Below are 15,200 nucleotides of genomic sequence, written 5' to 3'. Positions count from 1 at the left end.
GTTGCATGTAACATGCATACGTGGGAACATTGCGTAATAGAGACGTTTTCAAAAACGATAATTCTACATTTCTTACTTTTATTATTTTAAAATCAATAGACATATTACATGCTTTATTTTTCTTAAAATTTCTAAGTTGATTAAATTTCTCAAAACATTATTTTATTTTATAAAATAATTTGATTTAGCATAAAAATAAAATATGTGTCAATTTCATTCATTAATCTCAAATTAAAAAGAATTATCCAAAAACTTGGAATTAATTAAAATACCTATTTTTTAATATGTTTCCTTAGAATTTTTTTTTTATCATTGTGTTACATAAAGGATATGAGAAAATATATTTTTATTTAAATTATTTAAGACTTAGTTTTATGTAACAAAAATCTATATGTGACAATTAAATAACAATTTTTAACCTGTTTAAAACAAACTTTCAGCCACCATTTATTTTCTTCAAAAATCACAAATAAATAGAATCTAAATATTTTTCTCAATCAAAATAAAGGAAAATCCTAACTTATCAAAATATGCATTCATACCATTAAAAAATACCATTTTTCAATATTACCATAACTTAGGAAAATAATTTGTTCCAAAAGCTCATCAAATTCATTTTAGTGAAACTCACTTCACATTTTCTTACAAAAATTCCAGCAACTATTTTTATCATTAAAAATCACCATATTCAATTTAAAAGCTCATATTTTCTCAAAAATTCAATAAAAATTATGTAGGTAATTATTTGAGTAAAATATCAATTTAATGGGACTTAAAATCCCCTTTTTAATTTCATAAAATTAACATAACATCAAGGACATTACTTATGCATGCAAATCATTTTTTTTTATCAAACTTTTACCCAATTATTTACAAAATCAGCAAGCTTAATTTCTCATGAGATTCTTCTTTTATCCCAAAATTTCACATAAAATTATACATGTCCAAAATCTCATCATACTCTTATTATATACATGATTCTAAGAATATTACTAACATATTAATATGAAATCTTATCAAACCAATATTTCTATTCCATTGAATCTACACATGAAATCCAACAACAATAACCATGGCAATAACATACATAAATTCATAACACCATATCTCATGAACATGCCTTATAACAATCCTAACATATTTCTTATCATATTTCTAAAATCATCATTTACCATTTTACATAAATCAAGGATTAAAAAGATAACCATAGCAATATAAACATAACATATATCCTAATTATAAACCCTATCAAATCCATTCCCTCAATCATACCCATGAACCCTTTTTATACAAATCATATTCTCAAAAATATACAAATCATAATCATCAATCCTACAATAATCAACCATTAGCATCACCATCAAAAACCTCAAAGATAAACCCATCAAAACCAATATATAGGCTAAGAAATACCATTACCTCTCTTGATTGTAAAATCAAGAACACAATATGATCAACACCCAAACTTCACACCCTTGTTCAAGCCTAGGATTTTATTTGAAAACCACCATGAGGAGGAGAAAGAACCCAATCACACACAACAAATAAACAAAGTCAATAACATATAATCAAGAAAAGAGATTTGACAAACCAAAAATACAAAAAAACATACTCTAAGATGGGTTCCTCTTCACCTTCTTCTTCTTTCTTTCTTTCTTCTTCTCCCTCTCTCTCTACATGCCACTCTCCCTCTCTCTCTCTCTCTCTCTCTAATTTCGGCAGCCACAAGAGCAAATGGCTCTTCTCCTCTTTCATTTCCCCTTTATCCTTATTCTCTCATAATGGCTTAATAAAAAGAAAATGTAAGTTTCCTATTCTCTCCATATTTCCTCTTCATTTTTGTATAATTGTTTTTATCTTTAAATGGCATGGAATAAAAAGATGATCTCATCCTTACTTAAAATAACCATGGTCTTCTAATTTTAATTTATTTTAATCAAGAAAATAAATGGAATAAACCATTCTTTTCCCACTACACATACACCTCCACCACATGGTTTCCCATTCCCTTATTTTCTTTTTTCTTTTTTATTTAATTTCCTACTTATTAAAATAAACTACCCAAAAATATCATAAATGGTAATTATAAAATGTGTAGAAAATCCACACATGTGCACCTTATTACCATATACGAGCACACACTAAAACACTAGAGTGCATCACTCTCTACCATGCACCTTAGTGCATTCAACCATAACTCACATAATTACCTCAATTGTCACACTTATTTAAAATGTAACACTAATAGTAAAATAAACATGTTACACAATTATTCACTTATTAAATTTATTAACCAAACAAACAATTAACAAATTTAAATTCAAAAGATTATACCAAACAATTCTAAATATTAAATAAAATAATAAACAATCAAATAAAACAAACAACAACTAAATAAAACAACAACATTTAAATAAAACAATTCATCACACTTAACATTTAAATAAAAAAATAAATCACAAAAATTTAAATAATCTAAAAATAAAATAAAATTTTTTTTTGGTGCACTACAACCCCAACCAGATCAAATTATGTGGAATAATTATGGCAAAAATAATATGGGAATAAAATTTATTGGAAATTTATATTAAAGTCAAAAAGTTTGACTTTGTAAGAAAAAAAATATATTGAAATTCATTTTTGTGAAAAAAGCACATTTTTGACAAAAATGGGATTTTGGTGAATTAAATTATTTTGAGTAACAAATATTGGAGTGTGACCACTTAAATTAAATAGCAAGGCCTATTTAATTTAATTACCAAAGGTTATATTTTCAATTAAGGAAAAGTAAGAAAAAAAATTACCAAAATACCAACTTTTTGGGATAATTACCACTAGACTAAGTTTGATCAACTTAAGTAAGATTAATTTGGAATTAATACAAGGAAATTTAGGACTAAAGTGGGAGGCAACAAGGGTGGTGAATTAGGTAATTTTGTGTCCAAATTTTACTGCCTATAAATCGTAAAAAGTCAATCAAAGTCTTCATTTTTCACATAAGTTTCTCTCTCAGGAATTCTTTTCACTATAAATTTTCTTCCTTCTCTGTGGCTTGGCCGAGTACCCCATGTACTATCTCTGAAATTTATTCATCAATTCATCACCTAAACATACACATCACATATCTCTCTTCTATACACATAATTTTAGGGTACTTGAGTGTTGAGTTTGAAGATAGAGAAAGGCTAGGAAAAAAATCTAGAACAAATCATAGGTAAACTCTTATCTCTACTTGTCAAAGTTTGAATTTTTGATCTTAGTTGAGTTTGCATGTGAGTATATAATGATTTCTAGTATTATTGGGGAGTTTATAAATTTAGAGGAAAGGCTAAGCAAGGGTTTGAAGAACCACAAGTCACTCAGAACACCATCAAAGCCATCAAGAGGTATATTGATGGACCCAAAACGGGTATGTTTTAAAAATTTATAACTCGCAAGCGCACGAATCGTATATGAAGTATAGTGTTCGTGTAAGCACGAGATCGAACCCAAAGGAGTTGTCTAAAATCAAAAATAAAACTATTTTAAACCAAAATTAATAAATTCTAACCTAGCTCCAAAGATTGATGATATTTAATGTCATGAACACAAAATAAAAGATTTAAAATAAAGCTATTTAAGATAATGAAAATAAACCAATAATGATTTGAAAATAAGTGTTAAAAGGAAAGATTATTAAGATACTAGAATCCACAAAATGTAAGTTTAATAATACTTATTAGTATATTGATTCTCAAGTTTTAGTGACAGTTAAAATAAGTCAAACTATTATTTTCCAAACAAATTTATACTTTTAAGAACAAATTATTTCTAAAAAGATAGGATTTTTCTTCACTTTTAAAAAAAAGTATAATTTCAAAGTATTTTATGTGAATCAACCTAATGAAACAACAAAAAATAAAATAACAATATTTATAAGGCCAAATATAATAATTTTGTTCTAAGCATTGAATGTGTACAATCTAATTACACATCTTACACAAAGAATATTATGTCTTGCAAAATGAAGAACAAAGTGCAATATTATCTAACAATCCAAAATATGAGATATTAAAGATGAAATACATATATGAAGAAGAAAAATCCATAAACTTTGTTGCATTACAAGGGAAATCAACATATAACATAAATATTATCTAGTTACAAGTTGTTTCATCATGATCTTAATAATCTTATGAAAAAGATAAGAAGCACATAACTTGACTAGAAATTACAAAATAAACAAAATACATACTTGAAAATGCTCTTGAAAACCCCCAAAATGGAAGAGAAAATGGTAAAAAAGAAGATGGTAACCAAAAATTAACCACCCTAAAATGGTCTTGAAATTCTGTATTTATAGCAAAAAATGAGAGCATTAAAATAATCAACTTAAATTAATTTAATTGATTAAATTAATTAAACAAAGTAAATATGACATTTAGAGGTAAATTATAGGGTGTAATGATGATTTTTGTGGTGAAATATGTGAAAAAAATGGGTAAAAAGTTTGCATTTTTGAGTAGTATGGGACATGGGGACAAGGAGACAGTTGGTGTATTTGATGGGCTCAAGAACAACAAGGGAAAAGGTGGCTTGGTGGGCTTGCAGGTGGCTGGGAAGTGGTTCAGGCCGCTAGGCCAGGAGAGGGGCGCAGGCCCGTGTGGCTGAATGGCTAGAATCTGGCTGGTGGGTCAGGTGTGGAGGCACGAGCGCAGGAGGGCGGGCTGAAGGCTGTGTGGGCCTAGTGTGGGCTTCGGATGGCAGGCGCGGGCCCAAAGGCTATGGGAGCTGAGGCACTTCAGGTGGGCCTGGTGGGTGAAGGAAATGCCTTTCCTTTTTTTTTTTAGCTTTCTATCCTTGTTTTTCAAACACAGAGAAACACCAAATTCCCAAACAAAATAAACATAAAATAAAACATAATAAAATATTTTCACTATAAAATAAATCAAGTTAATTCTTTGAAAATATTAATTATAACTTAATCTATATTTAACATTTAAGTTCAATAATACAATATTTTTTTACCTCAAACTAAATAATAATAATTCAACTAATTAACTACAACATTTTACAACAAAATAACTATAAAAACACACAAAAATATAAAAAATCAAAACAAAGCCAATAAATTAAAAATTACTTAAAAACTAAAGAACTAAGCAACAATTAGAAAATAAAATAGGGTAAAATAACTCTATTTTGTAGAGTTATCACACCCCCACACTTAAAGTTTTGCTAGTCCTCAAGCAAAAGAAAAATTAAAACACACATTTTTTTATTGGTGATATAAAAAGGATTTTCTCAAAAATTGCACAATGAAAATAATTGTAATAAATTATTATGGATAAAAGTTAAGCTTGTGTAATTAATTAACTTGTTAATTTCGCTTTTGAAAAGAGGTTTTTTTTTTAAATTATTTTTCACTTAAACTTATAAGAAGTAAAAGTGTTATTGTTCTGAAAAATGTAATATTTCGTTACAAGCAAAATTGACCGAATAATTAAAGACAACGCTTAAAAATTATTCATATTTTTAAGAGAATTAAATTCAAACTTAATCAAGATTTTTATCATTGAAAATGAAAAATATCACAATTTTTTTTTTTTTTTAAACAAAACACTAAAACACAATCAACATTATTTTTTCAAAAAAAACTTTACACAATTCTACCCTCATTTTCAACACAATGAATGGTAAACAACCATCGAACTCACTACCCCCAAACTTAATTTATGCATTGTACTCAATGTGTCAAAATATAAATATAAATTAAAATTGACAAGAGGTTAGAGTTTAGAATTGTCGTACCTCATCGTGGTGCAACGTCGAGAGAGCAAGAAACACTTAACAAAAAGTATAAGACACAAAAGTAAACATAAACACACAAAAATAACAAAATAGATAAACACAAGTTACTAAGAGTAATTGCAAGCAATCAAATAACTTGGTAAATAGGATCCTCAAGGAGGATTTCATCCACTTCATCAGTTTTAAAATATGTCCATTAACGTTAAATATATCCCTATTTTTAGGATTTTCAATTTCAATAGCCCCATGAGGAAAAATGACTTGAACAACATAGGGATCAAACCACCTAGAGCGTAATTTTTCTCGGAATAAATGCAAACGAGAGTTGTATAAAAGAACTTTTTGACCTAGAGAAAAATATTTTCTCAAAATATTTTTTTCATGATAAATTTTGATATGATCCTTATATTTTTTTGAATAGTCATATGCATCATTCCTAATTTCTTCTAATTCATTCAATTGAATTTTTCTTTTCTCACCTGCCTTGTCTAGAGAAAAATTTAATTGCTTAATAGCTCCAAAGGCTCTATGTTCTACCTCAACAGTAAATGGCATGCCTTCCCATACACAAGTTTGTAGGGAGAACTGCCAATGGACATTTTGTACGCGGTACGATACACCCATAATGCATCAGTGATTCTTAAGGACTAATATTTCCTAGTTGGATTAACATTTTTTATAAAATGTGCTTAACTTCCCTATTAGACACTTCAACTTGACCACTAGTTTGTGGGTGATAAGGTGTTGAGACTTTATGCATAATGTCATATTGTTTCATCAAATGCTCAAATGGCTTATTAGAAAAGTGTGTACCGTTATCACTAATGATAGCGCTCTATGAACAAAAATGGGAAAATATATTTTCCTTCAAAAACCGATGCACAACTTCGTGGTCATTAGATTGACATGCAATAGCCTCGACCCATTTAGACACATAATTAACTCCAACAAGAATATAAAGATTACCAAATGAGTTATGAAATGGTCCCATAAAATCAATGCCCCAAACATCAAATATGTCAATAATAAGAATAGGATTTAAAGGCATCATGTTTCTTTTGGTTAAACTTCCTAACTTTTGGCAATGTTCATAAGCTTTACAATAAATATATGTATCACGAATGATAGTAGGCCAATAAAAACCACATTGTAAAACTTTAGCAGTTGTTTTCTTACTACTAAAATGTCCTCCACATTCATGATCGTGACAAAAAGATATGATTTTAGATTGGTCACAATTTGGAATGCATCTTCTAATTATTTGGTCAGGGCAGTAATTAAACATGTAAGGATCATCCCAAATAAAAAATTTCACCTCAGAATAAAATTTATATTTATCATGCTTAGACAATGAGATGGTATTTCTTTAGTGACCAAATAATTAACAATATCAGCATACCAAGGCAAGGAAGAAACATGCATCAATTGTTCATCAGGAAAAGTTTCAGTGATAGGAGTGGAGTCATGTATATTTTCAACAACTAGTCTAGATAAATGATCACCAACAACATTTTCATTTCCTTTTTTATCACGTATTTCTAAGTTGAATTCTTGTAAAAGCAGGATCCAACGGATTAAATGAGACTTAGCATCTTTTTTTTTATAAGAGATATTTTAATGCAGCATGATCAGAATAGACAATAATTTTAGACCCTAACAAATAAGATCTAAATTTCTCCAATGCAAAACAACAGCAAGCAATTCTTTCTTGGTTGTGGAATAATTTATTTGAGCATAATTTAAAGTTTTGCTAGAATAGTAAAGTACATGAGGTATTTTTTCAACTCTTTGTCCTAAGACAACACCTATAGCATAATCAGAAGCATCACACATTATTTCAAAAGGTATTTTCCAATATGGAAGTCGAATAATGGGTGCAGTAGTCAACAATTTTTTTTAATTTTTCAAAGGCAACATTGTATTCATTATTAAAGACAAAAGCATTTTCTTTTCCAAGTAAATGGCATAAAGGCCGAGAAATTTTGCTAAAGTCTTTTATAAATCTTCTATAAAAATCAGCATGGCCTAAGAATGATCAAATTTCTTTCACAGTTTTAGGTGGGGGAGTTTTGAAATAAGATCAACTTTAGCTTTATCAACTTCTATTCCCTCATATGAGATTGCATGACCTAAAACCATTCCTTTTTTAACCATAAAATGACATTTTTCCCAGTTAAGCACAAGGTTTTTCTCACTGCAACGAATTAAATCAAGTGAAAGATGGTGCAAACATTCATCAAATGAAGAACCAAACACAGAAAAATCATCTATAAACACTTCAAGAAATATTTCAACCATGTAAGAGAAAATTGAAATCATACACCTTTGAAAAGTCGCAGGTGCATTGCATAATCCAAAAGGCGTGCGACGATAAGCAAAAGTTTTGAAAGGGCATGTAAAAGTAGTCTTTTGTTGATCTTCTGGGGCAATGGGGGTTTGGTATTATCCCGAATACCCATCAAGAAAGCAATAATATGCATGGCCAGCTAAACGTTCAAGTATTTGATCAATAAAGGGTAATGGAAAATGGTCTTTTCTAATAACATTATTTAGCTTTCTATAGTCTATGCACACTCTCCACTTCGTTTGTACTCTAGTAGGGATTAATTCATTTTTCTCGTCTGTCACAACTGTGACCCCAGACTTCTTATGCACAACTTGAACTGGACTAACCCATTGACTATCAGAAATAGGGTAAATGATACCTACGTCTAATAATTTTATGACCTCTTCTCTAACTACTTCTTTCATATTTGGATTTAGCCTTCTTTGACATTCCCGAGAGGTTTCAGCATTTACTTCTAGATGGATTCTATGCATACATATGGATGGGCTAATTCCTTCAATATCTCCAATGGTCCAACCTATGGCTTCTTTATGTTTTCTAAGGTCTTATAACAATTTATCTTCTTGTTCTTTATCTAAAGTGGATGCTATGATAACATGTGAGGTTTTGAGACTCTTCTTGAAAAGAATATTTTAAATTTTCTGGCAAAGGTTTAAGGTTTAAATTTTTAGACTTGGAAATTGATTGAACATGATCTAAGGGAGAAAAAGGTTCAACTTTGGTTTCATTTAAGAGTATAGACTCTAGCTAAGAATTCACATCATCATTTGAATCATCGACATGCAAGTTCATACCAAATTATTTTTCACAGAAGTCTAGTAAGTAATTTCCATCATCTTTACAAATACTATCTATCATGTTAACTTCATGCACTTCCTCACACTCAACAGATTTAGCAATAGTAAAAACATTCAATTCAACAGTCATATTTCCAAAAGATAATTTCAAAACACCATTACGACAATTTATGATTGCATTAGATGTAGCTAAGAATGGTCTACCTAAAATGATAGGAATTTGAGCATGCATATTTTCCACAGGTTCAGTATCAAGAACAATGAAGTCAACAAGAAAGTAAAATTTATCATCTTTTATCAAAACATCCTCTATAATGCCTCTAGGAATTTTCATAGAACGATCGGCTAATTGAAGAGTTATAGAAGTATGTTTTAGTTCACCAAGACCAAGTAGCTTATAAACAGAATAAGGCAATAAATTCACACTAGCACCCAAATCAAGTAAAGCCTTGTTAATAAAATGATCACCAATAATGCAAGAAATTGTGGGACACCCATGATCTTTATATTTAACAAGACTCTTATATTGAATAATGGAACTAGCTTGTTCAGTTAATAACGTCTTTTTAGGAACATTAGTGTTTCTTTTAACAGTACAAAGATCCTTTAAAAATTTAGAGTAGGAAAGAATTTGTTTAATGACATCTAAGAAAGGGATATTGATACTAACTTGTTTGAAAACTTCTAAGACCTCATTATATTTGCCGCCATTTTTAATTGGAAGTAATCTTTGTGGGAATGGCGCTTTTGGAATGAAAGGATGGATTGGAGGTTCCTTGTTTGAAGAGTCATTGGCATTAGAACTACAAGGTTGACTCTTTTCTTTTTCTTTTTCTTTTTCTTTTTCAACCTTGGGTATGTAATCTGGTTTGACAATGTTCTTACCGGACCTAAGAGTTGAAATTGATTTGACTTCTCCATTATGACTAGACTTTCCTATCTCATATTGACCTTTTTGATTATGGATAGGTTGACAAGGGAATGTTCCTTTTTCTCTATTAGCTAAAGCAGTGGCGAGTTATCCTACTTGTGTCTCGAGTTTGGTAATTGATTGAGACTGATTTTGTAGGATTTGTTGAGTGGATTGCATAAATTGTTGTAAAGTATCTTCTAAGGAAGGTTTTCTTTGTTGAGGACATGGTTGATTTTGTGGGGCATGAGTTTGGTTTTGCGTGTTGTATTGATGCCCTTGATTCATTTGAGGTTGGTTTTGTCTCCATGAAAAGTTTGGATGGTTTCTCCAATTTAGATTGTAAGTGGATGAAAATGGGCTATCATTCTGTTTCCCATAAGCATGAAGAGCGTTGTCCTCCTCAAAAAAGGATTCTTGGTAGGAAGGACATGATTGGGCGTTATGGCAAGGACTAGAACATATAGAACAAACATCTTTTCTTGGTTGTATTGGAGAATTTATTCTTTCGCTTATGGCTAAAGCTTCTACTTTTCTCGCTAATTTGTCTAAGGATGTTCTTAAGTCTAATTCATCTTTTACTTCATACCTTCCTCCTCTTTTTGGTAAATTAGTTAACCTAGACCTAGGATCAAAATAATTCCATTGTTGTGAATTGACAGATAAATCTTCAAGGGCGTCCCAACCCTCTTGTCCTTGAAATTTTAAAAAATTTCGGTATGCATAGATTGAATCATTTGACGATTAGAGGGAGTCAAACCATCATAAAAATATTTTACAAGTCTCCATTTTTAAAAACCATGATGAGGACATTTTAATAATAAATCTTTCCCAACAATCATAAATCTCTTCATTATCTATTTGAAATAACTCAGATATTTCTCTCCTTAGACTATCAATTTTAGACATTCGAAAAAATTTCAGCAAGAATTTATTATAAAGCTAATCCCATGTAGTTATAGACCCTGTGGGAGGGGAATTTAACTAAGATTTTGATTTGTCTTTTAATGAAAAAGGGAACAATCTTAGTTTGACCGACTCATGAGAAATTTTTTAAAATTTAAATGTTGAGCAAATTTCTAAGAAATCTTTGACATGCATGTAAGGAACCTCTCTATCCAACCCATAAAAAGATGGCAACAATTGAATGATTGATGGTTTAAGCTCAAAATGGGTGGCAGAAGTGGTAGGAAGAACAATACATGAAGGAGCATTAGATGAAATAGGTGCAAAATATCCAAACAAAGATTTTTCAGGCACAACATTTTCATCAACAGGATTAGCAATTGGTTCCATGATGCTTAAATTCTTACTAACACTTTCAATTTCAAACAAAGATAAACGTCTTTTTACTAATCGATTTTAAGAGTTACGTTCCCAATGATGCATACAATTTTTACAAATAAGGCAACCAAGATAATTTAAAACAAGCAATTTTCTGATGTGGAAGATCAGTTAAAACCGCAGCCACAGAGCGTACTTAGGATTTTTAGAGATTTCACAACAATATAATTCTTATGGTTTACTTGTCCCCAGGCCTATTTGATTCCACTTACTCGCACACTACTAACAATTCCCTGAGGTTAATAAGTAGAGGCGGATTGGGAATTTTGTTCAAATTTCCTTTAAGAAAAAATTGCTTATGGTGAAACGACAAGATTTAGGTTTCTCTTTTTTCTTCAAGTATTTTTTCACAATTACACTAAAATATGATAAAAAAAAAAAAAAAAAAATAAGGTAAAATTAAATAAGACTATCAAAAATTAGGCAAGAGTAGGGAGGCATAGCATGCCATCAACCATAACAAAAATAAGGTAAAAATTAGGAGGCACAAGTGCCATCAACTAAAACATAATATAAATGACTAGAAGGCAAAATTACCATCAACTAACTAGGAGGTGAAATTTCCATCAACTAGTAACTTGCAAAAAAAAAATAATAACAACAAGATAAATAAAGAAAATTACAATAAAGGTTAGGAGGCACAAGTGCCGTCAACTAACAAAGATATAAAAGAAATAAAATTACAACAAAATTAGGAGGCACAAGTGCCATCAACTATAAAAATTCAAAAGATACAAAGGAGGCACAAGTGCCGTCAACTGAAAGACAATAAATATAAATATATAAGTACGTTTTTCTTGATGGGGGGTAAAACAGTTCCAAAATTTCTTCTTATTTTTTTTTAGTTTTTATATAAATATATAATTTTTTATATTTTTGTATATATAGTTTTTTTTTATTAGGGCACAATAATTAAATAACTAGTAGAAGAATTCACTAACCTTGAGATAAATTTCGTTTCCTTTCTTGCAACTCCCCGGCAACGGCGTCAAAAACTTGATGGACCCAAAACGGGTATGCTTTAAAAATTTATAACCCGCAAGTGCACGAATCGTATATGAAGCATAGTGTTCGTGTAAGAACCAGATCGAACCTAAAGGAGTTGTCTAGAATAAAAAAGAAAACTATTTTAAAATAAAATTAATAAATTCTATCCTAAATCCATAGATTGATGAGATTTAATATCATGAACATCAAATTAAAGATTTAAAATAAAGCTATTTAAGAAAATACAAATAAATCAATAATGATTTGAAAATAAGTATTAAAAGGAAAGATTATTAAGATACTAGAATCCACAAAATGTAAGTGTAATAATACTTATTAGTATATTGATTCCCAAGTTTTAATGATAGTTAAAATAAGTCAAACTATCTGTAATGACCCAACTACTCTAGACTTTGGACCATTAACGGAAACTATACATAGACACTAATCCTTAATAATACTTACAAGTGAAAAGATCATAACTTTATTAAAACTTGTAAAAGGGAAATGTTAAACTTACATAAAGTTTAAGTTAGGATATGGGATCCCATTGTTTTAAAATCAAAACGTAACATAATTGTAATTAAAAGAGATTACATAAATAAGTGCGGAAAAATACACATAAAAACATAAGTAAAGACTTCATCCTCGAATCTGTAGTGCACCAAATATTTTTTTTTTTAGATTATTTAAATTTTGTGAATTGTTTTATTTAAATGTTAAGTGTAATGAATTGTTTTATTTAAATGTTGTTGTTTTATTTGATTTTTTATTATTTTATTTAATTGTTAGAATTATTTGGTATAATCTTTTGAATTTAAATTGTTAATTGTTTGTTTGGATAATTAATTTAATAAGTGAATAGTGTGTAACATGTGTTATTTTACTATTAGTGTTACATTTTAAATAAATGTGACAATTGAGGTAATTATGTGAGTTATGATTGAATGCACTAAGGTGCATGGTAGATAGTGATGCACTCTAGTGTTTTAGTGTGTGCTAGTACATGGTAATAAGGTGCACATGTGTGGATTTTCTACACATTTTATAACTGCCATTTATGATATTTTTGGGTAGTTTATTTTATTAAGTAAGGAATTAAAGAAAAATAAAATAAAAAAAAGAAAGGAAATGGCAAGTAGTGTGGACGTGTAGTGTGTGGTGTGTAGTGGGAAAATGATTGTTTTTTTTTTAGGTAATAAAATCAAAATTGGAAGGCACTAGTTATTTTGGGATAGGAATGTGATCACTGTAATGACCCACTAATCTAGACTAATTGGACCATTATCGAAACTATACATAAAACTTACATTTTTACAAAAATACCATAATTTATTGAGTAACTTGAAAAATAAGAGTTATTTACAAAGAAACAGAATACTAAGAAGGATTATGGGATCCCATTGTTTTTAAAACAAAACATGATTTAAAATAAAAGACATTACATAATAATGCGGAAAATACACATAAAAACCATAAAAAAACATAAAAGGAGACTATATCCTCGAATCGAATAACGCTCGGCCCCTTGACTCCATTCATCATCGATACACATTCTCCAAGCGTCACGAATCTTTCCGCCTCTAAACTTATTTTCCTGCACATAAACAGAAAGGAGTGAGCCTAATGCCCAGCAAGGAAAATCTAACACAAAATCATATACATAAATTCATAAGAAAACATAAAGACTTAACATAACACATATAACATACACTTATTATAATGGTCATTATTACTTGGGGTCCCATAGACTAAACAAGCTTATGCCCATGAGATTAGTGGGGTCCTACCAGCTAAATAGGCTTATGCCCACAATCTTTTTGGGGTCTTGTTAGTCAAATAGGACATAAGCCCAAGCCTACAACATACACATCAATAACATATTCATAACAAAACATAACACATTAATAACATAAAACATATAGATAACACAAGCACATAACATATTAATTCTAGCCTATTTTCCTTACCAAAGTTACCGAGATTATGGACTGAGTTGGGATTGTTGGAACACTCCTAAAACCATAAGAAAGAGTAAGTCTAAAGAAAGGAGATGAAATGAAAGAGATGGAAAGACTAAACCATAGAAAACATACTTACCGACTTATATGCTTAAAAGCTTGGATTCCCTAACCAAAATAAGAATAAGGTTAGGGGACTGAGTAGAAGGTTTTGAGAAAGGAAATAACATAAAAATACAGAAAAGAACTAGAGTCTTGGGTTTACCTCAAAGATTGCAAGACCAATCTAACATCCACCGAAATACTATAGCACTCACTTCCCAAAGTGTTTGATAAGCTTATGATGTTTAAGCTTATAGTTTTTCCCCAAACCAAGTGTTTACACTCTCACACTCACTTAACACTAGCAGCCTCTGAACTTAGAGCAAATGGTGAATAATGGCTGGGTACTAGGTCCTATTTATAGAGTTTGGGAATGAAAATATCTTGATTTTACTTGAATAAAAATAATGGCTTTTTAAGTGAAAATCATTTGAATAATCGTTCAGCAGAGGCTGAAGACTCGTTCAAAAGATGCTGGACTGTTGAAGGAGTTTGAATGGCTGAAGGGAAAAGAATTCAAAAGTATTTGAATTCATGCTGGTGGAGGCGATATATCGCCCCCTATAGGCGATATATCGCCTGGACCTTTGTTCCCGAGGCGACCGTGCATCGATTCGTGTTTTCCGTATCTACGTGCTGCGACATATCGCCCCCTATAGTTGCGATATATCGGCATACGCTGAATATTTAAACACGAATTTACACATTTTAGCTAAGTTTGAATGGATTAAACAGCCTTGACTAAGCCCTCAACGTACTCAAGGCTGCTGACTGACCCTATAACATTCAAATTTTATCCTTATTTAATTTAATCCTCAAAAATACTTAATCCTTAATTACCATTCATAACATGTGCTTAAAATCCTATTGGTTGATGTCTAAACCTTATAATATAATAATATAATCCTTAATATCAGTCACATTAATCAAATCTTAGGTTATACTTAATATTCTTAAACTAT

Source organism: Humulus lupulus, chromosome 5 (assembly GCF_963169125.1).
Source record: "Humulus lupulus chromosome 5, drHumLupu1.1, whole genome shotgun sequence".
Classification (NCBI taxonomy): Eukaryota; Viridiplantae; Streptophyta; class Magnoliopsida; order Rosales; family Cannabaceae; genus Humulus; species Humulus lupulus.
The sequence above is the reverse complement of the archived record's forward strand: the minus strand, read 5'-3'. Positions refer to the sequence as shown.